Source organism: Pongo pygmaeus, chromosome 13 (assembly GCF_028885625.2).
Source record: "Pongo pygmaeus isolate AG05252 chromosome 13, NHGRI_mPonPyg2-v2.0_pri, whole genome shotgun sequence".
Lineage (NCBI taxonomy): Eukaryota > Metazoa > Chordata > Mammalia > Primates > Hominidae > Pongo > Pongo pygmaeus.
The window spans coordinates 19,498,340-19,521,483 of NC_072386.2; the positions used below are offsets into that span (position 1 = coordinate 19,498,340).

The 23,144-nt window shown below is 48.2% G+C and overlaps 1 protein-coding gene across 2 annotated transcripts in view; it reads right to left on the reverse strand.

Annotated features, from left to right (window-relative positions):
• The window catches only part of FRMPD1 (FERM and PDZ domain containing 1), a 101,533-nt gene that overhangs the window by 62,290 nt on the left and 16,099 nt on the right, over nucleotides 1-23,144 (reverse strand). Inside the window, exon 1 of one of the 2 annotated variants that reach the window (XM_054500243.2) lies at nucleotides 20,297-20,315. The exons of the other annotated variant lie outside the window; for it this stretch is intronic. The gene's annotated coding sequence lies outside the window, so the exon portion shown is untranslated. Of the gene's footprint in view, nucleotides 1-20,296; nucleotides 20,316-23,144 lie in introns of those variants that run through there. 2 annotated transcript variants of the gene reach the window in all.

Here is a 23,144-nt window from a genome sequence, read left to right on the forward strand (position 1 = left end):
CTTAATCTCTCATCTCCTCTCCTTTCTCAGTGCTACTGCCTGAGTTCAAACCTTCTATCTGAAGTGCTACAATAACCCCCAGCCAGTCTCCTTACTCTTCATCAATCTGTCCTCCATGTGACTGCCAGAGTGATATAAAATGTAATTCTAATCACATCACTTTTATTTTCAAAAATCCCCCAGTGGTTCCCCTTCATCTTTAGGATAAAGTCTGAGCTCAAGAATTATAGTAATATCAATAACATAACTATGCTAACAATATTACCACTTACTATGTGCCATGCACTAGCTAATCAATGTACACAGGTTATCTTATTTAATGCTTATAACAATTCTCATTTACAAAAAAAGGAAACTGAGGCATGAAGAAGTTAAGTAACCTGGCTAAGAGCACACAGCAAAGAAGTGGCAGAACTCCCTCTCCCTCTCCCTCTCCCCCTCCCCCTCCCCCTCCCCCTCCCCCTCCCTCCCCTTTCTTCGGTCTCCCTCTCCTTCTTTTTTTGGTCTCCCGCTGTTATCGAAGCTGGATTGTACTGCCACGATCTCGGCTCGCTGCAACCTCCCTGCCTCGGGCTCCTGTGACTCTCCTGCCTCGGCCTGCCAAGTGCCTGGGATTGCAGGCGCGCGCCGCCACGCCTGAATGCTTTTTGTATTTTTGGTGGAGACGGGGTTTCACCGTGTTGACCGGGCTGGTCTCCAGCTCCTGGCCTCGAGTGATCTGCCTGCCTCGGCCTCCCGAGGTGCTGGGATTGCAGACGGAGTCTCGCTAACTCAATGCTCAATGGTGCTCAGGCTGGAGTGCAGTGGTGTGATCTCGGCTCGCTGCAACCTCCACCTACCAGCCTCCTGCCTTGGCCTCTTAAAGTGCTAAGATTACAGCCTCTGCCCCGCCGCCACCCCGTCTAGGAAGTGAGGAGCATCTCTGCCTGGCCGCCCATGGTCTGGGATGTGAGGAGCCCCTCTGCCCGGCCGCCCTATCTGGGAGATGAGGAGCGCCTCTGCCCGGCCGCCCATCGTCTGGGATGTGAGGAGCACCTCTGCCTGGCCGCCACCCCGTCTGGGAGGAAGTGAGGAGCACCTCTGCCCGGCCGCCCCGTCTGGGAGGTGAGGAGCGCCTCTGCCTGGCCGCCCCATCTGGGAAGTGAGGAGCGCCTCTGCCTCACCGCCACCCCGTCTGGGAAGCGAGGAGCGCCTCTGCCTGGCCGCCACCCCGTCTGGGAAGTGAGGAGCGCCTCTGCCCGGCTGCCACCCCATATGGGAAGTGAGGAGCGCCTCTGCCCAGCCGCCCCTTCTGGGAGGTGAGGAGCGCCTCTGCCCGGCCGCCCCGTCTGGGAAGTGAGGAGTGCCTCTGCCCGGCCGCCCCGTCTGGGAGGTGAGGAGCGCCTCTGCCCAGCTGCCCCGTCTGGGAGGTGAGGAGCGCCTCTGCCTGGCCGCCACCCCGTCTGGGAGGAAGTGAGGAGCACCTCTGCCCAGCTGCCCCATCTGGGAAGTGAGGAGCGCCTCTGCCCGGCTGCCACCCACTATGGGAAGTGAGGAGCGCCTCTGCCTGGCCGCCACCCCGTCTGGGAGGAAGTGAGGAGCACCTCTGCCCAGCTGCCCCATCTGGGAAGTGAGGAGCACCTCTACCCGGCTGCCACCCCGTATGGGAAGTGAGGAGTGCCTCTGCCCGGCCGCCCACTCTGGGAAGTGAGGAGCGCCTCTGCCTGGCCGCCCACTCTGGGAGGTGAGGAGCGCCTCTGCCTGGCCACTCCGTCTGGGAAGGGAGGAGCGCCTCTGCCTGGCCACCCCGTCTGGGAGGTGAGGAGCGCCTCTGCCCGGCCGCCACCCCGTCTGGGAGGAAGTGAGGAGCACCTCTGCCCGGCCGCCCCGTCTGGGAGGTGAGGAGCGCCTCTGCCCAGCCGCCACCCCGTCTGGGAGGAAGTGAGGAGCACCTCTGCCCGGCCGCCCTGTCTGGGAAGTGAGGAGCGCCTCTGCCCGGCCGCCACCCCGTCTGGGAGGAAGTGAGGAGTGCCTCTGCCCGGCTGCCCCATCTGGGAAGTGAGGAGCGCCTCTGCCCGGCTGCCACCCCGTATGGGAAGTGAAGAGCGCCTCTGCCCAGCCGCCCCGTCTGGGAGGTGAGGAGTGCCTCTGCCTGGCCACCCCGTCTGGGAAGTGAGGAGCGCCTCTGCCCGGCCGCCCCGTCTGGGAGGTGAGAAGTGCCTCTGCCTGGCTGCCACCCCGTCTGGGAGGAAGTGAGGAGCACCTATGCCCGGCTGCCCCATCTGGGAGATGAGGAGCACCTCTGCCTGGCCGCCCCGTCTGGGAGGTGAGGAGTGCCTCTGCCTGGCCGCCACCCCGTCTGGGAGGAAGTGAGGAGCGCCTCTGCCCGGCTGCCCCATCTGGGAAGTGAGGAGCGCCTCTGCCCGGCCGCCACCCCATATGGGAAGTGAGGAGTGCCTCTGCCTGGCCACTCCGTCTGGGAGGTGAGGAGCGCCTCTGCCCGGCCGCCCCGTCTGGGAGGTGAGGAGTGCCTCTGCCCGGCCGTCACCCCGTCTGGGAGGAAGTGAGGAGCACCTCTGCCCGGCTGCCCCGTCTGGGAGATGAGGAGCACCTCTGCCCGGCCGCCCCGTCTGGGAGGTGAGGAGCGCCTCTGCCCGGCCGCCACCCCGTCTGGGAGGAAGTGAGGAGCACCTCTGCCCGGCCGCCCCGTCTGGGAGGTGAGGAGCGCCTCTGCCTGGCCGCCACCCCGTCTGGGAGGAAGTGAGGAGCACCTCTGCCCGGCCGCCCCGTCTGGGAGGTGAGGAGCGCCTCTGCCTGGCTGCCACCCCGTCTGGGAGGAAGTGAGGAGCGCCTCTGCCTGGCTGCCCCATCTGGGAAGGGAGGAGCACCTCTGCCCAGCCGCCACACCGTCTGGGAAGTGAGGAGCGCCTCTGCCTGGCCACCTCGTCTAGGAGGTGAGGAGCGCCTCTGCCCGGCCGCCCAGTCTGGGAAGTGAGGAGGGCCTCTGCCCGGCCGCCCTGTCTGGGAGGTGAGGAGCGCCTCTGCCTGGCCGCTACCCCGTCTGGGAGGAAGTGAGGAGCGTCTCTGCCCGGCCGCCCCGTCTGGGAAGTGAGGAGCGCCTCTGCCTGGCCGCCCGGTCTGGGAAGTGAGGAGCGCCTCTGCCCGGCCGCCCCCTCTGGGAAGTGAGGAGCGCCTCTGCTCGGCCGCCCCGTCTGGGAAGTGAGGAGCGCCTCTGCCCGGCTGCCACCCGGTCTGGGAGGAATTGAGGAGCGCCTCTGCCTGGGCGGCCCCGTCTGGGAAGTGAGGAGCGCCTCTGCCCGGCCGCCCCGTCTGGGAGGTGAGGAGCGCCTCTGCCCGGCTGCCACCCGGTCTGGGAGGAAGTGAGGAGCGCCTCTGCCTGGGCGGCCCCGTCTGGGAAGCGAGGAGCGCCTCTGCCCGGCCGCCCTGTCTGGGAGGTGAGGAGCGCCTCTGCCCGGGCGGCCCCGTCTGGGAAGCGAGGAGCCTCTGCCCGGCCGCCCTGTCTGGGAGGTGAGGAGCGCCTCTGCCCGGCTGCCCTGTCTGGGAGGTGTACCCAACAGCTCCGAAGAGACAGCGACCATCGGGAGCGGGCCATGAGGACAATGGCGGTTTTGTTGAAAAGAAGAGGGGGGAAGTGTGGGGAAAGGAAGGAGAGATCAGATTGTTGCTGTGTCTGTGTAGAAAGAGGTGGGCATAGGAGACTCCATTTTGTTCTGACTAGGAGAAATTCTTCTGCCTTGGGATGCTGTTGATCTATGGCCTTTCCCCCAGCCCCATGCTCTCTGAAACATGTGCTGTGTCAACTCAGGGTTAAATGGATTAAGGGCGGTGCAAGATGTGCTTTGTTAAACAGATGCTTGAAGGCAGCATGCTCTTTAAGAGTCATCACCACTCCCTAATCTCAAGTACCCAGGGGCACAAACACTGCAGAAGGCCGCAGGGTCCTCTGCCTAGGAAAACCAGAGACCTTTGTTCATGTGTTTATCTCCTGACCTTCTCTCCACTATTATCCTATGACCCTCCCATATCCCCCTCTCCGAGAAACACCCAAGAATCATCAATAAATATTTCATAAATTTAAAAAAAAAAAAAAAAAAGAGCAACTGCAGAAGACTGGCGGCAATCACCTCCTCCTCCTCCTTCTCATCTCAGGCCCCCAACGAATTGTCCTTCCAACTCCAACCCTGGCAGAATTCCTTGGTGGCTCATTGCGCGCCCTAGCCCTTCTTCCCTCAGGGCTAGGCCAATTTTTGGCGTCACATACACAGACTAAAACAAACAAACAAAAAATCACATAGATAAAACCTTTGTATTAAAAATATTTTCACCATTAAAAAAAAAAAAAAAAAAAAGAAGTGGCAGAACTGGAATTAAAAATCAGATTAGCTTGCTTGTCTCTGAAGCTGGACTCAGCCATTCCATCCCACTGCCTCCCCCCGGCCTTGGGATGGCAGCCAAAGCCTTTTGTGATCTGGCCCTGCCTACCCGCCAACTTCATCTCCCTCACACAACACTCTGCAGAACTGTATTACCTGTTGTTCCCCACAAAGACTTTGGTTTCTCATGCCCTCGTGTCTCTGCAGATACTGTTCCTTTGCCTAGTCCATACTCCCTGCCTGCACACCCATCAAATTCCTACTCGCACTTCAATGAACAGGCACAGTAGTGTACTGGATTCGCACAGAACACTCCCCTCTCCAGTTTGTTTTCTCATCTGCAAAAACAATGATAACGACCCCTGCCCAGCCTATCAATCAGGGTTGGTGTAAGGCTTACATTCCATTATGCTGTGACAATGCTTTGAAAACTATAAAGTTCTACGGAAATATGCCCAAGAAACATCTCTTTTTCTGAGGCAGTGTGAGCTCAGTTGTGTGACCAAATTTGTGTGTGGCAAAAGTTTGAAGTAGAAGAAGTCTATTTGTGCCACAAAAAGGAATGAGGTCCTGATGCACGGTACGGCATGGATGAACCTTGAAAGCATTACGCTAAGTGAAAGAAGCCAGACACAAAAGGCTACATGATTTCATATAAATGTCAGATTCCATTTATATGAAATGTCTAGAACAGGTAAATGTATAGAGATAGAAAACTGATTAGTGGTTGTGAAGGCAGTGGGAAGGGAAATGGGAACTGACTGCTAATGGGTGAGAGATGTCTTTTTAAGGCGATAAAAATGTCCTAAAATTAGACAGTGGTGATAGCTGCACAATTTTGTGAATATTCTAAAAACCACTAATTGTATAATTTAAAGGGTCAATTTGATGGTATGTGAATTGTATCTTAATTTTAAAAAGAAAAGAAAAAATGTTTATTTCTGGTGCCCAGCTTCACCCTTCTGTCCTCCTTTGCTTGCCAGTAAGTAATAACCCCAACTCTGTAAGGAATCTGTTTTTCTCATCTTTCCACCATTTTTTCTTAGTAAAACCCTATAAGCATTAGAAGCACCTGGAAGATTGGTTAAAGCATAGATGTCTGAGCCACAGAGTTTCTGCTTCAGGAGGTCTAGGGTAGGGCCCAAGAATTTGCATTTCTAACCTCCCTCCAGATAAAACCTAGGGAATGCTGAAAAGAGCACTGAACTAGATATCAGGAGACCTGGTTTCCTTCCTGGCTTTGCCTTTAATTAATCCTAGAATTGCACAAGTTGTCAAGCCTCTGGTTATCCCTTTATCTTAACATTGCATTTTTCTAAGTATCTGCCAATTGTAAAATTGTATTATCTTGTCACTTAAGTCTTCCAGGGATCCCCATCCCTAAAATCCAACATCTTCCTGGATGTCCAACTCTGTCTCCCACTATTGCCCCCAAAAGACTGCTCTCTTGGCCAATTTGGGGAAGGAGGGAAACTAACATTTTCACCTGTAGATTTCATTCACTCCTCATGACAACCCCACATAGTGGGAATCCGTAACTCCATTTGGAAGACAAGACATTGAGGCTTGGAGAGGTTAAAAAACTTCCTCAAAGTGGCCAAGGGGAACCCAAGGCCCATCCTTCTCCTGTCAAGTAATTCTCTGTTCTGAAGCTTCTCTGCCTCTCAAAAAAAACCCCTAGGTAGCTCTTCTTGTGTCTTTGTTCTGATCTCTTCCACTTTCTGGGACTTATTCAAATCCTATGTAACTGTCAACACTTAGCTCAAACCCACCACATTTAGGATGAGTTCCTGGCCACCCGCCTACCATGTTTCACCAGGTTCCCCAATCACAGAGCTGCTGTGTAGTCTTGCTCTTCCATACAGCCTGTGATCATCTCCTTTATGCTCTTGTCTTGTGTTTTCTAACTTCATATGGATTCAGGTCTTGTTTTCTGTCCCTCAGATTGTAAACTCCTTGAGGGTAGGGGAGAAAAGTACCCTGTTTCTTTACAATCCCTGCAGAGCCTAGCAGAATGCCTTCAGCTCAATTGAGATTTGTTGAATTAATAACGGCGAGTTACAGATGTCTGAAATGCTATGCTAAGATGAGAACCCCAGAACAATAAGCAGCTATAACTATGGAACCTTCTAAGCCCAAAGGAAAAGCTACTGGCAGATATTTTAGGGAAGTTCACATTACATTTCTAATGTCAATCATTTGATGTTGCCTTGGTTCATTACCGTGATCATAGCTTAGTGAGTGATAACGGGCTCACACATCTGCATGAATTTCTTAAAAAGAATTCAGATTGCTATGACACTTTATCAGAAAAATGACATTCTTAGAAAGGAAGGAAGGGGGACTTATCTATTAGACCACATGATTATTCCTCAAAGTGCAGTTACAACCAGGACCCCAGGAAGGAGTTTCAAACCTCTCTTCCCTACTCAGGGATCTCAGTCAAGTCTTTCACAGCAACACAGGCCCTGATATTTTAACCTCACACGTCATTTCACCTGTGGCCATAAGAAGCTGAGGTAAAGCCAATTGTTTATTTTCTTTTTTCTTTTCTTTCTTTTTTTTTTTGAGACAGAGTCTGGCTTTGTCTCCCAGGCTGGAGTGCAGTGGCCCCATCTTGGCTCACTGAAGCCTCTGCCTCCTGGGTTCAAGTGATTCTCTCACCTCAGCCTCCAGGGTAGCGGGGATTACAGGCACGTGCCACCACGCCTGGCTAGTTTTCTTATATTTTTAGTAGAGACAGGGGTCTTGTTATGTTGCCCCAGCTGGTCTCGAACTCCTGGCCTCCAGTGATCTACCTGCCTTGGCTTCCCAAAGTGCTGGGATTACAGGCATGAGCCACTATGCCCAGCCCAAATTGTTTCTTTTCATTTCTTATTTTGGGATGGCACTACATATCATTCTTCTTCCTCCTCCATCTTCCCTTCCCTCCTTTAAGCCTCTCTCTCCAACAGGAACCCCTCCCCTCTTTTTATTATAGAAAAGGGCATTGAATACCTGAAAGGCGGTTTATCATGGACCAGAGAAAAAACAATGCTCACAGCTGGTTCTCTAGGTTTTCTGAGCCTTTCATTCATGTCAAGAAGTTCTGGCTGCCTGTATCCTCTGCCATCTCACCTTGCCTTGCACACCAGATGAAAAGGAGATGCAGGAGGTGGGAAAGCATCCTGGACCCCCATCACCCCAGGGTGGCATTCCCCAAAGACAGTTGACCTCAAACTGCCCTCCTGACTTTTGCCATGTCAACAAACTGCCAGACCACCACACCTGCAAAACATGGTCTGCATAAAACAGATTCTATAATACAGTGCCTCCCGTTTTAGCTTCATCCTAGACAATAGTATTCATTCAACCACAGGTTTGATCATGCTGGATATGTTTTTTTCTTGGTGCACATTAAAATAAATATATAGCAATTTAAACAAAAAGCACTCATTCACATATCCACTAAAATAGTCTTGAGTGTCGTGTGGTACAAAGACAAGCCTTTGGGAACACTAGTTCAGGGCATCGTCATGCCCCTCAGATTTCCCATCTGCCTAACAGGATTAGACATCTCTTAGAAAGGGCTTAGCCTCTTATCAAGCTCAGTACAGATGGTCTCTGCATGGCCCTTTGAGAGCTACAGGGTGGCAACAGGAACAGGCAGATCTAATGGGGATCCAGGCTGTGCCTTTCTCTTGCTAGGGATCTGAGGGGATGGGGACCCAGGCCACTCCTAGTGGAAGACTGGAAGTTGGTCACACAAGTCATCCACTTTACCAGATAGACAGTATCCCTAGAAAGGATGTGGGAAAGGGCTGAAACGAACACCAATGCCAACACTGGTGTTGTTGATGTGACCTGTAAGGCCTCACATCACCATGTTTGTCTTACTGCTTACCCTCAAGCAGCCTCAGTGATGGATGGCAAATGACATTGCTGAGTCAGCTGTGGCTGCTGAACCCCTTGTCTCCACCCTGGTGCAGAGAAAGAGCACTGTGCAGGGAGACAGGAGAACAGCAATCAGGTTCCTGCTCTGCTCCCAACTGGACATGTGACCCAAGTCACATCCCTTCCCTCCGTGTCTGTTTTCCTACCTGTAAAGGTAAGAGTTACACATGGATAAAATTTGAAAATACTGTGCTTCCTGAAAGGAGCCAATCACAAAAGACCACATATTCTATGATCCCATTCATATGAAAGTCCAGTAGGGAACTCTGTAGAGACAGAAAAGAGATTAGTGGTTGCTTAGGGTTGGGGAATCAGGGCATGGAGGAGTGATAGTGAAAGAGTAAAAGACTTCTTTTAGGGGAGATGAAAATGTTCTCAAGTTGACTATGCTGATGTTAGTACATATCTGCGAATATACCAAAACCTCTGAATTGTATGCTTTGAATGAGTAAATTGCATGGTATATGAATTATATCTCAATAAAGGTGTTTTACAAAAACAAATGCCATAAAAGGAGAAAAAGAAAAGTGATGGGGTTAGAAACATGACCTCAAAGCCCTTTCAAACCAGAAGTTTCTGACTTTCTTTAAACAAACTATAGTTCCCCAAATGCTTCTGGCCACCAGACTTCTCATCAGTTTTGGGCAGACTGCTGCTCTCTCAAAAGATGTTTTTCACCCAACAAACATCTGGCCCTATGCCAATGTCTGTGGGGAGCAGGAAGATGCAACCACAGTGTCTGCCCACCAGGGGCTCCAACACACGGTAGATGGCAAGACCGTGAGAGAGGGCTGCATGGAGGGGAAGGGCTCAGAAGAAGGGAGATCACCTCTAGGTCAGGGGAGCACCGAGATTAGAGGCTTCTCCATGCCAGAAGCACCTGTGCTGGGCCCTAAAAGGCTGATGAGGACCATGGGGCCTGTGTAGCCTACTTGGAAAAGCTAAGGGCCCAGGCCAAGTGCGGTCTATCTGGGGCTATTCTGGGCCCTGCCCTGACTTGGGAGGCTCACACAGAACATTAGGTTCCTGGAAAGTGTTTTGATGGCAGAGGTGCAGCTGACTCTGCAGTGACTCCAGGTCTTGTGATACCTTCACTTCCTTCATTTATTCTATAGGTATTTATTCAGTATCCTCTATGTGCCTGGCACTGTTCTAGGTCTTGGGAGTCATTAGGAGCAAAAAAGACAAAAATCACTACTCTTGTGGAGCTTACATTCTAATACAGGTTCTCACTAGACAAGAAACAATGAACAAAAAAGGAAATTAAGACTGTTGGAAAGTGGTAAGTATGCCGGGTGTGGTGGTTCGTGCCTGTAATCCCAGCACTTTGAGAGGCTGAGGTAGGTGGATCACTTGAGGTCAGGAGTTTGAGACCAGCTTGGCCAACAGGGTGAAACCCCGTCTCTACTAAAAATACAAAAATTAGCCAGACGTGATGGCACATGCCTGTAATCCCAGCTACTTGGGAGGCTGAGGAAGGAGAATCACTTGAACCTGGGAGGTGGAGGTTGCAGTGAGCCGAGATTGCACCACTGTACTCCAGCCTGGGCAACAGATTGAGACTCCATATAAAAAAAAAAAAAAAAAAAAAAAAAGAAAGTGGTAAGTACTAGAGGGGAAAAGAGAGAGAATCAGCATCAATGCCTTGAAGCTGGAGGTCACGGGTAGGCAGAATTTTAATCACTCTGAGATCTCCCACACATATCTCCAGAGAACTCTAGGGTTCTGCCCTTTCTTTCCAATTCTCTGAGTCAAATCTCTAGCCAAGGGCTTAGCCACGACACATCTGGACAAATGTAACCATGGGTCCTATTTCCATTTCTTCCTCTCTGAATCAATGCTAATATCCACAGATTCAAGAAACACTCAATGATCATCAACAATATGCCAAGTACGGGGGCTGTGGGGGACACAGATAAGCAGGCACAATTCTCACCCTCAAGGAGCCTGCATTTCACCAGAGAAGTCAGACACATACACACCTAATCAGAATTCAAAGCAAAAGAAAGGAAGTGATCTGCTAGCAGTGTGAGCAAAGGTTGCAAGGTTTTTGAACCATGGTCTATAGTTTTCAAAGCACTCTCATGGGCAGGTGATCTTGTTTGGTGGTCACATCATGGTATTCCTCCTTCCAAGCTTTCACAGTGCACTACTGGACTCACAGTTCTTCCCCAGTGACCTTTCATGCCAACAGCACAGGCCTTGTCATGTCCTAGTTCCAACCCCGACTCTCACTAACCTTGTGCTAACCTTGCATCCTTGGACAAGTTACCTTAGCCTCCCTGAGCCTGTACTGTCATCTGTGAAATGGGGCTGACTTCACCTGCCCCACAGTAAATTAGATAAAATATGTGAAGTTCTACCAGAATGCATGGCACAAAGAAAGTCCTCAATGACAGCAGCTATGATGTTACTCTTCATTTCAGAAGGTTATCCTCTTGAAGCTTAACTGTTTCATCTGTCTTTTTTGTCTTCCTAACTCAATTCCTAAACCGCATTTCTCTCCAGCTGCCCTCAGTCCTAACCACTGGGTAATGAATTACTGAATGAATGAATCAATCAACCAACCAACTGGAAATTGGAATGAGGGAGAGAGAAAAGGCATGGACGACTCTCAGGTTTCTGGTTTGGGTGGCTGGGGATGGTGGTCCCTTTCACCATGAAAGAAAACATTAGGAGAAGAGTGGGTTCAAGAAGTAAGTTGAAGAGTTTGCTTGGGAAATGCTGAATTTGCAGTACTGAAGGACAGTCATCATGTCTAGTAGATAGTTGGAGCTAAAAATAAAAATCTGACAGTCATCAGGTTGTAACTGTGAGAATGAATAATTATCCTATGAGATGCTGCATATCAAAACTGGGGCCCTTTACATAAGACCAATGCCCAGGTTCCACCCACCCACCCCCAGATACTGATTCAACTCAACTGGGGTGGGGCCTGGGCAGGGGCCTGGGCAGGGTTTCTTACAGGAGCTCTTGGTAATTGTAATGTGTAGCTAGCATTGAGAACCATTAGGGTAGGATGAGCAGAGCTGAGGAAGGAATGACGGTGACACCATGATTTTAGGGGCTGAAGAACCTAGGAAGCCATGAAAGGAAACTGAGAATGAATGATTAGAGAGGCCTGAGAACAACCAAAGAAGCCTGGGGAGAAAAAAAGGTTCAGAAGACTATGTAGACATTTGGTGGCTCCTCAATAAGTTACACGTAGAATAACTTTGACCCAGCTTTTCCACTTCTTGGTACCTACCCAAAAGAACTGAAAACAGATGTTCAAACAAAAACTTGTACACTAATGTTCATAGCAACACTATTCACAATAGCCAAAAGGTGGCAACAAACCAAACATCCATCAACAGATGAAAGGATAAACTCCTTGTGATATATCCATACAATGGGATATTATTCAGCCATAAAGTGCAATGAAATACTGATACATGTTACAATATGGACGAACCTCGAAAACATCCATGCTGAGTGACAGAAGCCAGACACAAAAGGTCACATGTTACATGATTCCATTTATATGAAATATCAAGAAGAGACAAGTCTATATAAAGACAGAAAGCAGCTTCATGGTTGCCAAGGATTGGAGGAGAAGGAAATGGAGAATGATGAATAGATATGGGATTACTTTTTGGGGTGATGAAAAATTTCAGAACTAAGTAGTGGTAATAGTTGGACAACATTGTGAATGTACTTTATGCCACTGATCTGTACGCTTTCACATGGTTTAAAAAGGGTAAATTTAACGTTATACGTATTTTACCATAAAAAAGTACATAACCAACCATGTCAAATACAGCCAAGACGGCCAAAAGATCCATCGGAAAAGGGTCCACAGACTTGGCAATTAGGACCTTCAGATAACACATTCTCCTTGGTGCCTCCTGTTACTGTACAGCCGCACAAAGTAGCTGGGAGCTGGGCTAGAAGCCTGCTAGGGCCTTTCCAGCTCAGAGGTTATAAAATCTGGTGGTCTTTAGTGCTCCTTTGCCATTCAGTGTGACGTTCTTTTCCTCTCCATAGGCTTTTTGGTTGTTACAAATGCCCTGAATCTGTTAAAATTCTCTGGACAACCATCTGGGCATAATTCAACAAAATTGTAGAATGTGAATTCAAAGTCTAGATTTGTTTTTTTTACTATCAAATGATTCATCTAATGTCATTACACACCAACTAATTTTCAACAGCCTCTGGGCATGTTTGATACCACACACACCAAAAACAAAACCCACAGCAACTACAGTACTTGGGAAATTCAGACTAAGTTGCAAGGTTTTTGAACCGTGGTCTATAGTTTTCAAAGCACTCTCATGGGCAGATGATCTTGTTTGGTGGTCACATCATGGTATTCCTCCTTCCAAGCTTTCACAGTGCACTACTGGACTCACAGTTCTTCCCCAGTGACCTTTCATGTCAACAGCACAGGCCTCGTCATGTCCTGGTTCCAACCCCGACTCTCACTAACCTTGCATCCTTGGACAAGTTACCTTAGCCTCCCTGAGCCTGTACTGTCATGTGTGAAATGGGGCTGACTTCACCTGCCCCACAGTAAATTAGATAATATTTGTGAAGTTCTACCAGAATGCATGGCACAAAGAAAGTCCTCAATGACAGCAGCTATGATGTTATTCTTCATTTCAGAAGGTTAGACTCCCAGAGTTCTAGCCCATATGAAGCTGCTTGCCACCCTGGTGGGCTGAGATTTGACTCCACATTTCTGTGTCTGGGGAAGGAAGGCAGGATTACAAACCTATCACACTAATAAACAGTAACAACCACCACCACAGCACAAGCAACCAAGAATGGCTTGCAGGGCTGGGCCCGGGACATGCCCCGCAGAGCTCTTGCCCACGACTATGACATCAAGACTCTGTCCTGACTTTGAGGTTCCTTCCCTGAAAATCCTCACCCTTTTCATAGACTTGTTGCTGGCCATGGGTTTGCGGGCCCCTAGACTCTGCATTTTTCAATTCCAGTCCCTGGACTCTAGACTCCACTTTACAGGTCTGCAGCCATCTCAAATCAAGGGAATTGGTCCAAAAGTAAATGCAATTCGTTGCATTAGATCCTCTTTCCTCTGGGATCTGTGCTGAGTGTGGTAGAGAAGATGAAGATTAAGCAGACACAGCCCTTGCCCTTCGGGTGCTCATGGTGTTATAGAGCAGACAAGCCACATGGAAAACTCCTAACCAATATAAGGCAGAGAGCGGAGCCCATAAGAACGGGCTGTCTAAAATGCTATAAGGAGTCTAGGAAGAGTCCTGCCAACAGCAGGGCAGTGTGTGTCTTGCTCATCTCTGCATGGGACTTAGGAACGGCTGATTGCTGTCAGGCAGCCAAAAATGCCAGGTGCCGCCTGCCAATCAGGACCCTATGCAAAGGTTCAGGCCAACGGGCCACTCTGGCTGTCTTAATTAAGCCCTAATTAAGCATTCTATCCGGAAACCTCTTCTCCCTCCTGTAGAGCTGCCCAGTTTACAGCAAACAATTCAGGGAGCCGGGTCAGCTGTTAGGAGGTGGCAGCCAGTAGGAGTGGCACCAACAGCTGTGAATGAACGCCAACTCGATTCAGAGATCGCCGAAAACCGCAGGACCCAGGAACTCAGAAATTCAGTCCTAATTAAGCACTCTGCCCTCTGTCCCTAACCTCAGTAGAGAAAAGTGTCCAGTTTGAGTCACCCCACTTTAAAAGTACATAGAGATGATCAGGGCTGGGAGTTCTGCCTAAGGAAAACAGGAAAACACTATGCAGCAAGATGCTCCCCGAGACACGAGCTCCAGGAATGAAAAACAGAACTGGCCACAGAAGCATGCTTAGGTAAGTTACAGCATGTCTTCTTCCTTGAATTTCCAAAAAATGAGAACCGGAAACCATGTAACATTCCAGAAAAAGCCTTTTCTGGATTTAATGTAGAGTATAAACCACAGGCCATAAAGCTGTATCTATGCTCTGGGTACAACTGTAAAAGTGATGCGGAGCACAGACAGGCAAGAACACAAAACAACAAGTTTGATCTGATGGATGCTGGGTTTAGGCAGCCAATTCTTTTTGTTTCTATTTTAATTCCCATTGTTACTGTTTGTACAGCAATGATACCTCTTTTAAGGATCAGAGAGATGATCTCTCAGAAGAGAATCAAAGCTTTACAGGTTGAAGCAAAAGTTCTCCAGGGAGTGGCAACAGGACAGGTGAACACACACCAGTTCGAGCAGCAGCAGGTGCACACCTCGTTTTGCCCTGGCACTGCACCCTGTGTGGCTCTCAGCAAGTCTCTTCTTCTAATACCTCCATTTCCATCTCTAGATCTAGAAGGATTCTAAGGCCCCTGCCACCTCCAAGTTCATAATTCTGACTGGTGGAGAGGTCAGATCAGAGGTCTAATCTATTCTCTCATCTGCAGGCACTGACCAGCCCATGCTGGGACACACCTGTGGCACCTACATCATGAGCACCATTAAACACCCTACTCTCCCCACTTCCCAAGCCCAGAACCCAGGCATCCACCTGAGAGTCTTCGTACCCTCCCCCCATATCCAACCACTTTCCAACTCCTGTAAATGTGACCTCCTTAACATCTCTCAAGTTTCCACTTCTTTCTATCCCCACCGCCATCACACACATTCAGGCCGGCATGATTTGTATTTTTTTTTTTTTAAACAGTCTCACTCTGTCACCCAGGCTGGAGTGCAGTGGCACGATCTCCCCTCTCTGCAACCCCCATCTCCCAGTTTCAACTGATTCTTGTGCCTCTGCCACCTGAGTAGCTGGATTACTGGTGTGTGCCACCACCCCGATTCATTTTTATATTTTTAGTGGAGATGGAGTTTCACCATGTTGGCCAAGCTGATCTCAAACTCCTGACTTAGAGTGATCCAACCACCTCAGCCTCCCAAAGTGCTGAGATTACAGGCATGAGTCACCATACCCCACCATGATCTCTTTCTTATGTGGATCATTGTGGCACCCGGTCTCCCTACCTTCAGTCTTGCTCCTCTTCCAATCTATTCCACACACCACAGAGTGATCTTTCTCAGAGATGAAAGTTTGACCTTGTCACTTTCCTGTGTACAACTCTATAGTGTCACCCCATAACTTTTAGGATCATTTTTTAGGGCCCATGGTGTGAATTCTAAAGCCAGACCTCTTGGGCTCTGATACGGTTTGGTTTGGCTGGGTCCTCATTTAAATCTCAACTTGAATGTATCTCCCAGAACTCCCACATGTTCTGGGAGGGACCCAGGCAGAGGCAACTGAATCATAGGGGCCAGTCTTTCCTGTGCTATTCTCGTGATAGTGAATAAATCTCACAAGATCTGATGGGTTTATCAGGGGTTTCCACTTTTGCTTCTTCCTCATTTGCTCTTGCCGCCACCAGGTAAGAAGTGCCTTTCGCCTCCTACCGTGATTCTGAGGCCTCACTAGCCATGTGGAACTGTAAGTCCAATTAAACCTCTTTTTCTTCCCAGTCTCAGGTATGTCTTTATCAGCAGTGTGAAAACAGACTAATACAGTAAATTGGTACCCGTAGAGTGGGGTGCTGCTGAAAAGATACCCCAAAATGTGGAAGCGACTTTAGAACTGGGTAACAGAAATTGAAACAGTTTGGAGGGCTCAGAAGAAGGCAGGAAAATGTGGGAAAGTTTGGAACCTCCTAGAGACTTGTTGAATGGCTTTGACTGAAATGCTGATAGCAGTATAAACAATAAGGTCCAGGCTGAGGTGGTCTCAGATGGAGATGAGGAACTTATTGGGAACTGGAACAAAGGTGACTCTTGTTATGTTTTAGCAAAGAGACTGGCAGCATTTTGCCCCCGCCCTAGAGATTTGTGGAACTCTGAACTTGAGAGGGATGATCTAGGGTATCTGGCAGAAGAAATTTTTAAGCAGCAAAGCATTCAAAATGTGACTTGGGTGCTGTTAAGGGCATTCCATTTTAAAAGGGAAACAGAGTATTAAAGTTCAGAAAATTTGCTGCCTGATGATGCAATAGAAAAGAAAAACCCATTTTCTGGGAGAAATTCAAGCCAGCTTCAGAAATCTGCATAAGTAGCAAGGAGCCTAATGTTAATCCCCAAGACAATGGGGAAAATGTCTCCAGGCCATGTCAGAGACCTTCATGGCAGCACCTTCCATCACAGGCACAGAGGCTCAGGAGGAAAAAGTGGTTTCATAGGCCAGGCACAGGGTCCCCCTGCTGTGCGCAGCCTAGGGTCTTGGTGCCCTGTGTCCCAGCTGCTCCAGCCATGGCTGAAAGGGGCCAATGTACAGCTTGGGCTGTGGCTTCAGAGGGTGGAAACCCCAAACCTTGCCAGCTTCCACGTGGTGTTGAGACTGCAGGTGCACAGAAGTCAAGAATTGAGGTTTGGGAACCTTCACCTAGATTTCAGAAGATGTGTGGAAATGCCTGGATGTCCAGGCAAAGTTTGCTGCAGGGGTGGGGCCCTCATGGAGAACTTCTGCTAGGGTAGTGCGGAAGGGAAATGTGGGGTGGGAGCCCCCATACAGAGTCCCTACTGGGGCACTGCCTACTGGAGCTGTGAGAAGAGGGCCACCATCCTCCAGACCCCAGAATAGTAGATCCACCAAAAGCTTGCACCAGGAGCCTAGAAAAGCCGCAGACACTCAACGCCAGCCCATGAAAGCAGCCGGGAGGGAGGCTGTACCCTGCAAAGCCACAGGGGCGGAGCTGCCCAAGACCATGGGAACCCACCTCTTGCATCAGCTTGACCTGCATGTGAGACCTGGAGTCAAAGGAGATCATTTTGGAGCTTTAAAATTTGACTACTCTGCTGGATTTTGGACTTGCATGGGCCCTGTAACACCTTTGTTTTGGCCAATTTCTTCCATTTGGAATGGCTGTGTTTACCCAATACGTGTACCCCCATTGTATCTAGGAAGTAACTAGCTTGCTTTTGATTTTAAAGGCTCATAGGCAGAAGGGACTTGCCTTGTCTCAGATGAGACTTTGGATTGTGGACTTTTGGGTTAATGTTGAAATGAATTAAGACTTTGGGGAACTGTTAGGAAGGCATGATTGGTTTTGAAATGTGAGGATATGAGATTTGGAGGGGCCAAGGGCGGAATGATATGGTTTGCCTGTGTCCCCATTCAAATCTCAACTTGAATTGTATCTCCCAGAATTCCCACATGTTCTGGGAGGGACCTAGGGGGAGGTAATTGAATCACGGGGGCTGGTCTTTCCCATGCTAGTCTCATGATAGTGAATAAGTCTCATGAGATCTGACGGGTTTATTGGGAACTTCCGCTTTTGCTTCCTCCTTATTTTCTCTTGCCTCTCGCCTCCTGCCATGATTCTGAGGCCTCCCCAGCCTGTGGAACTGTAAGTACAATTAAACCTCTTTTTCTTCCCAGTCCCGGGTATGTCTTTATCAGCAGTGTGAAAACAGACTAATACAGGCTCATATCTCAGCCATGCCACTTGCTAGATCTGTGACTATGGGCAGGTTACTTCACAATTTTGTGCTTTGGTTTTCCCACTTATAAGATGCCAATAACAATAGTACCTACCTCATAAGGTTGTTGTGAGAATTAATGAGGTAATGCATGTAAACAGCTTACAACAGTACCAGGCATTTGATAAGCTCTTCGTAAGTGGTAGCTGCTGTTATTATTTACAGGACTTCAAGGACCTACCTGTGCAGGCCCCACTCCCCTCTCAAGCCTCTTCACTTTCCTCTGTCTTACTGCTCTCCACTTCCCAGGAGGTTCCAGACCTAGTGAATCCCTTCCTTTTTTGTTCACGGCATGGAGCCTTTGCATGTGCTGTTTCATTGCCAGGTACACCCTTCCTGCTGCTGGCTTCTCCAACTGACTTTGTAAATAGGTTTATTGAGATATGATTCACATCGCATACAATTCACCAACTTAAAGTACACAAGTCAATGGTTTTTAGTATATTCATGGAGTTGTGCAACCATCACCACAATCCATTTTGAAGCATTTTCATCACTCCAAAAAGAAAGAAACCTCATACTCATTAGCAGTCCATTTCCCCCTAGTTGTCTCCCCGCAAGCTTAGGCTAACTAACCTACCCCAATCGTTTTGTTTGTTTGCTTGCTTGTTGTTTTTTGCTGTTGTTGTTTTGAGATGGAGTCTTGCTCTGTCACCCAGGCTGGAGTGCAGTGGCGCAATCTCGGATCACTGCAACCTCTGCCTCCCATGTTCACGTGATTCTCCTTCCTCAGCCTCCTGAGTAGCTGGGATTACAGATGCCCACCACCATGCCCGGCTAACTTTTGTATTTTTAGTAGAGATGGGGTTTCATCATGTTGACCAAGTTGGTCTCAAACTCCTGACCTCAGGTGTTCCACCCGTCTCGGCCTCCCAAATTGCTGAGATTACAGGAGTGAGTCACCGTGCCAGCACCCAATTAGTTTTCAGGTCTCAGTTTATATCTCACTTGTTAAGTTTTCTCTGACCTCTACTCTGGGTTGGTGCTTTCACAGTACCCAGTATTTTCCCTCTCTCAGACTATATTTGACTATTTACTTGTATATATCCCCTGCTAGAATATAAGTTCCACATTGAGCAGGGCCGTGGTTGTCTGATTCACCATGATTTTTCAGTGCCTAATAGATGTTCACTAAATACTGGTTGAATGACTAAAATCAATGGTGCTAACTAGCCAAAGCCAAGGCCCTATAAAGACAGCCCTACTGAAAAAATCAATAGTAACAGAGTCTTCTCTATACTGCAAATACTAGAAGTCATAACATATTTAAATATTCATGACATTCAAGTTACCTACAACTATTCCCATTACAGCCACCACTGAAATAAGGCAGATCCTTGCAAAATGCGTTTGATTTAGGCACTTTAACAAAGTAAGTCCTTGAGTGAGAGGGAAAACAGCTCTGGAGGCTGAGTAGGAAAAGGCAAGAAAGAGCCTTTAGGTGTTCAATAGCCTTTAGCTGTTCAATACTTGCAGATTTTATGTGATCTAGAATTACCAGGTCATTACTGGATAAAATGAATATGAACACATTGTGTTTAAAGGAAAATGTTCAAAAGAAAAGAAGGAAGGAAGAAGTTAGTTTTGGAAGTTTCCTATAAAGCCATTCTGATAAGTGATTCTTATTTTCCTGCAGATTCCCCATTATAATGTTACAGCTGCATTCCCCAGACAATAAACTATGCCCTGGATGCTTATTTCAAAATCCAGTCATCACCAGAAGAAAGGCAATTACCTCCCAATTAAACATTAAGACAATTTTTCAATCTATCAACAAACTGCTGCAAAGCAGTTACAAAATAAAAACAACGAAAGTCTCCCTCTCACGTACTTCAATCTACTTCACATGCTGATGACAGATTAACTTTACTGAAAGCACAGCTTGGTCATACCTCCCCCTTATTCAAAACCCTTCAATGATTCCCCATTGCCTTCAGGATAAAGAACAAACTCCTAAGTGAGTATTTGAAGATCCTTCTCCTTTTGACACTGACCTAGTTACATGGCCTCATTTCTTTCTAATCAGCTTCACATATCCCCCATCCTAACAAATTGCACTGAGCCTCCCGCCATGCTTTGATATTTTTGCACCTTTGCCTAGAATGTTATTTACCCACGCCCAAACTCTCAATGTCAAATTCCACCTCCTTTTAAGCTTCGTCTAAATGCTGCTGTCTTCATGAAGTCCTCCCTGCTGTCCTCCTCCCTCACACACGCTTTCTACCATCTCTAGGTTTCCACAACCCTTTTACTAAAGATGATTCTCCTGTATTTATCACTGGCTAGCTTGGATTATAGTTATTTTTGAACATGTTCTCTACCTCCTGATAAACTCGAATACATCTCCCCCAGCATTTAACATGAGCCATGCAAATACAACGTACAAAAAATCTGCAGAATGAATGAATAAAATAACAAATAAATGATAGAAAACCCAGTATAATACAGTTAGACACAGTCTAATTTATCAGTGTGCTTAGAGAAGTAGCAAGTTTTAAACGCAGAAAACATACCTCAGTGGTTGAGACGTTTTTTTCTGCCTGCAAACCTGTTTCTGTTGAAATCCCCTATTTACTTTCTTTTTTCTTTTCTTTTCTTTCTCTCTTTTTTTTTTTTTTTTTGAGACGGAGTTTTGCTCTTGTTGCCCAGGCTGGAGTGCAATGGCGTGATCTCAGCTCACCACAACCTCCGCCTCCTGGGTTCAAGCGATTCTCCTGCTTCAGCCTCCTGAGTAGCTGGGATTACAGGCATGCGCCACCACGCCCGGCTAATTTTGTATTTTTAGTAGAGTTGGGGTTTTTCCATGTTGGTCAGGCTGGTCTCGAACTCCCGACCCCAGGTGATCCACCCGCCTCGGCCTCCCAAAGTGCTGGGATTACAAGAGTGAGCCACCGCGCGCCCAGCCTATTTACTTTCATTTTTGGCCCACCTATCTTTCACTCCTGCTAGGTGTGTGCGTATAGTAGTAATGCAGAGAAGCAGAGAAAGGGAATCATTATTCAAAGCTAGCAGCAGCAACAGAGAATTTTCTCTTCGGTAAAGAAAACTCAGAATCCACAAAAGAAACAAAGTGAGTCACTGCCCTGGGTGTCAAACACACGGAGAGGATGACTTAAGCCATGGCAGGCAATGGTTCTGTAACTTCACTGCATATCAGATCACCTGGAGGACTTGTTAAAACACAGGCTGCTGAGCCCCACCCGCAGAGTTTCTCTAGGTCTGGGGAGGGGCTGAGAGTTCATATTTCTCACAAGCTCTCAGAGAATACAGGTGGGGACCACACTTGAAGAATCCTCAATGCAGACCATCAAAGGAATCAAGCGAGTCAAGGTCAAGGGATCAGCTGTGGTATATGGCATAGGCATTTCTAAAACTAGAAGATTCATTTTAATTAAGACATACGGAAAAGTTAAATTAGGTAGTGATTTTTTCTTCCCCTTCTCACTCACTTGTAATTCAGAGGCTAAATTCTACAGAGCTAACCAGAGAGGCATGGACAAGGAAGTTAGGGGACCTGGATCCAAGTCCTGATTCTGTCACTAGTTAGCTGTGTAACCAAAGATCGCTCATTATCCTCTCAGGACATCACTGCACCATCTGAAACAGGGATTTATTCAGTGTGAAAGTCTCTAGCCTGGGGTCTCACATCCTATGATCCCCCAATTTTGAAAACCTGTTGGCAAGTTAGTTCCAAAAGTATTTAATGATTATCCTATTTATATATAAAATGATTAAGGATGCTGCCTTTTGAAAACACAAAACAAATGTGAGAAATAATTACCAGTTAAATTTGAGAAGGACCCATAATAAATAAATTGCGATTATGAACACTGAAAGAATCTTAATCAAACAGGTTTCATAAAGGATAAGTGCTCAAGAACAAATATACCATGGAAACAGGGTTTTTTAAGGTATGGAGAAGATATCACAATTGAGAAGAACCAAAACAGCCCCCTTTCCAAGAACAGTCTAGAGAAAGCAGCACACGTTACAGAATGAGCAAACACCAGCTCACCAGTGGCACAGAGCTGAAGGGACTCTTCCACGGAAAGAAATCCACACCTCTTCCCCCTGCTGGCACCTCCCCTCCATCCCAGGACACTGCTCCCGGGCCTCCCGGCACACAGCTATTTTTAAACATAAAACGCCACATTCCCAACATTGCGGCCACAAGAATGTGCATATCAAATGACCTTCCCATAGCTCATCGATAAGCCCAAGTAAAACTGACTGCCAGGCCATGTGGGCAAAGTTGGGTGGTATCTCTGTGGCACGGGCCCCCTCCTCACAGGACCATGACCCTCCTCATCTGCGGATACTGGGCAGCTGCAGCTATGCCTCTCAACATGTCTGGCTTCTCTCCTTTCAGCACGACAGGCACAGGAGTCCTGCAGATGGCATTCTCATCCTCAAGACCTCAACCACTTGAGCCAGTCGAGAAAGGAAACCCTAGAGGTCCTTGATTGGCAAAACTGGCTTACTCTGTGCCAAGGGCAACACAGAAGATGACACCCAAGGTCTCATGATGCATCCATTTTATAGTCGTAGAGTTTATTCTGTGCCACATAATACTTGGTCTCCTGCTAGTTCTGCCCAGTTGTGTTCAGTTAAAGTTAATAGCAATGGCATTAGCTCACTAAGCCTCGCAGCATCCCAGGGAGGTAGGTCACCCCTAAGCACATTATCCCCCCTTAACAGATGGGGAAATGACGCTACAGGAAGATTAAATAACTTGCCCAGCCTCACACAGCCTGCCACAGGTAGAGCACGAGATGATCTCAGCCCTCGTGCCAGCTCATGGACAAAGAATACTCTGGATAAAGCCCTTTGCAATTTTAGGATCCCATGAAATGTGGGTGGTTTGCATTACAGAGGTTGAAAAAGAAATAAGCACAGGGGTAACCTTCTTTTTTTTTTTTTTTTTCTTTTTTTGAGACAGAGTCTCCCTCTGTCACCCAAGCTGGAGTGCAGTGGCGAGATCTCATCTCATTGCAACCTCTGCCTCTGCCTCCCGGGTTCAAGCAATTCTTGTGCCTCAGTGAGCCATTGTGGCCAGCACAGGGGTAACCTTAAAACTGCTTCAGGCCTGGCACAGTGGCTCATGCCTGTAACCCCAGCACTTTGGGAGGCTGAGGCGGGCAGATCGCTTAAGGTCAGGAGTTCTAGACCAGCCTGGCCAACATGGTGAGACCCTGTCTCTACTAAAAATACAAGAAAATAGCTGGGCTTGGTGGTGCACACCTGTGGTCCCAGCTGCTTGGGAAGCTGAGGTGGCAGGATCGCTTGAGCCTGTGGGAGCAGCAGTTGCAGTAAGCCAAGGTCACTCCACTGCACTCCAGCCTGGGTGACACAGCAAGACCC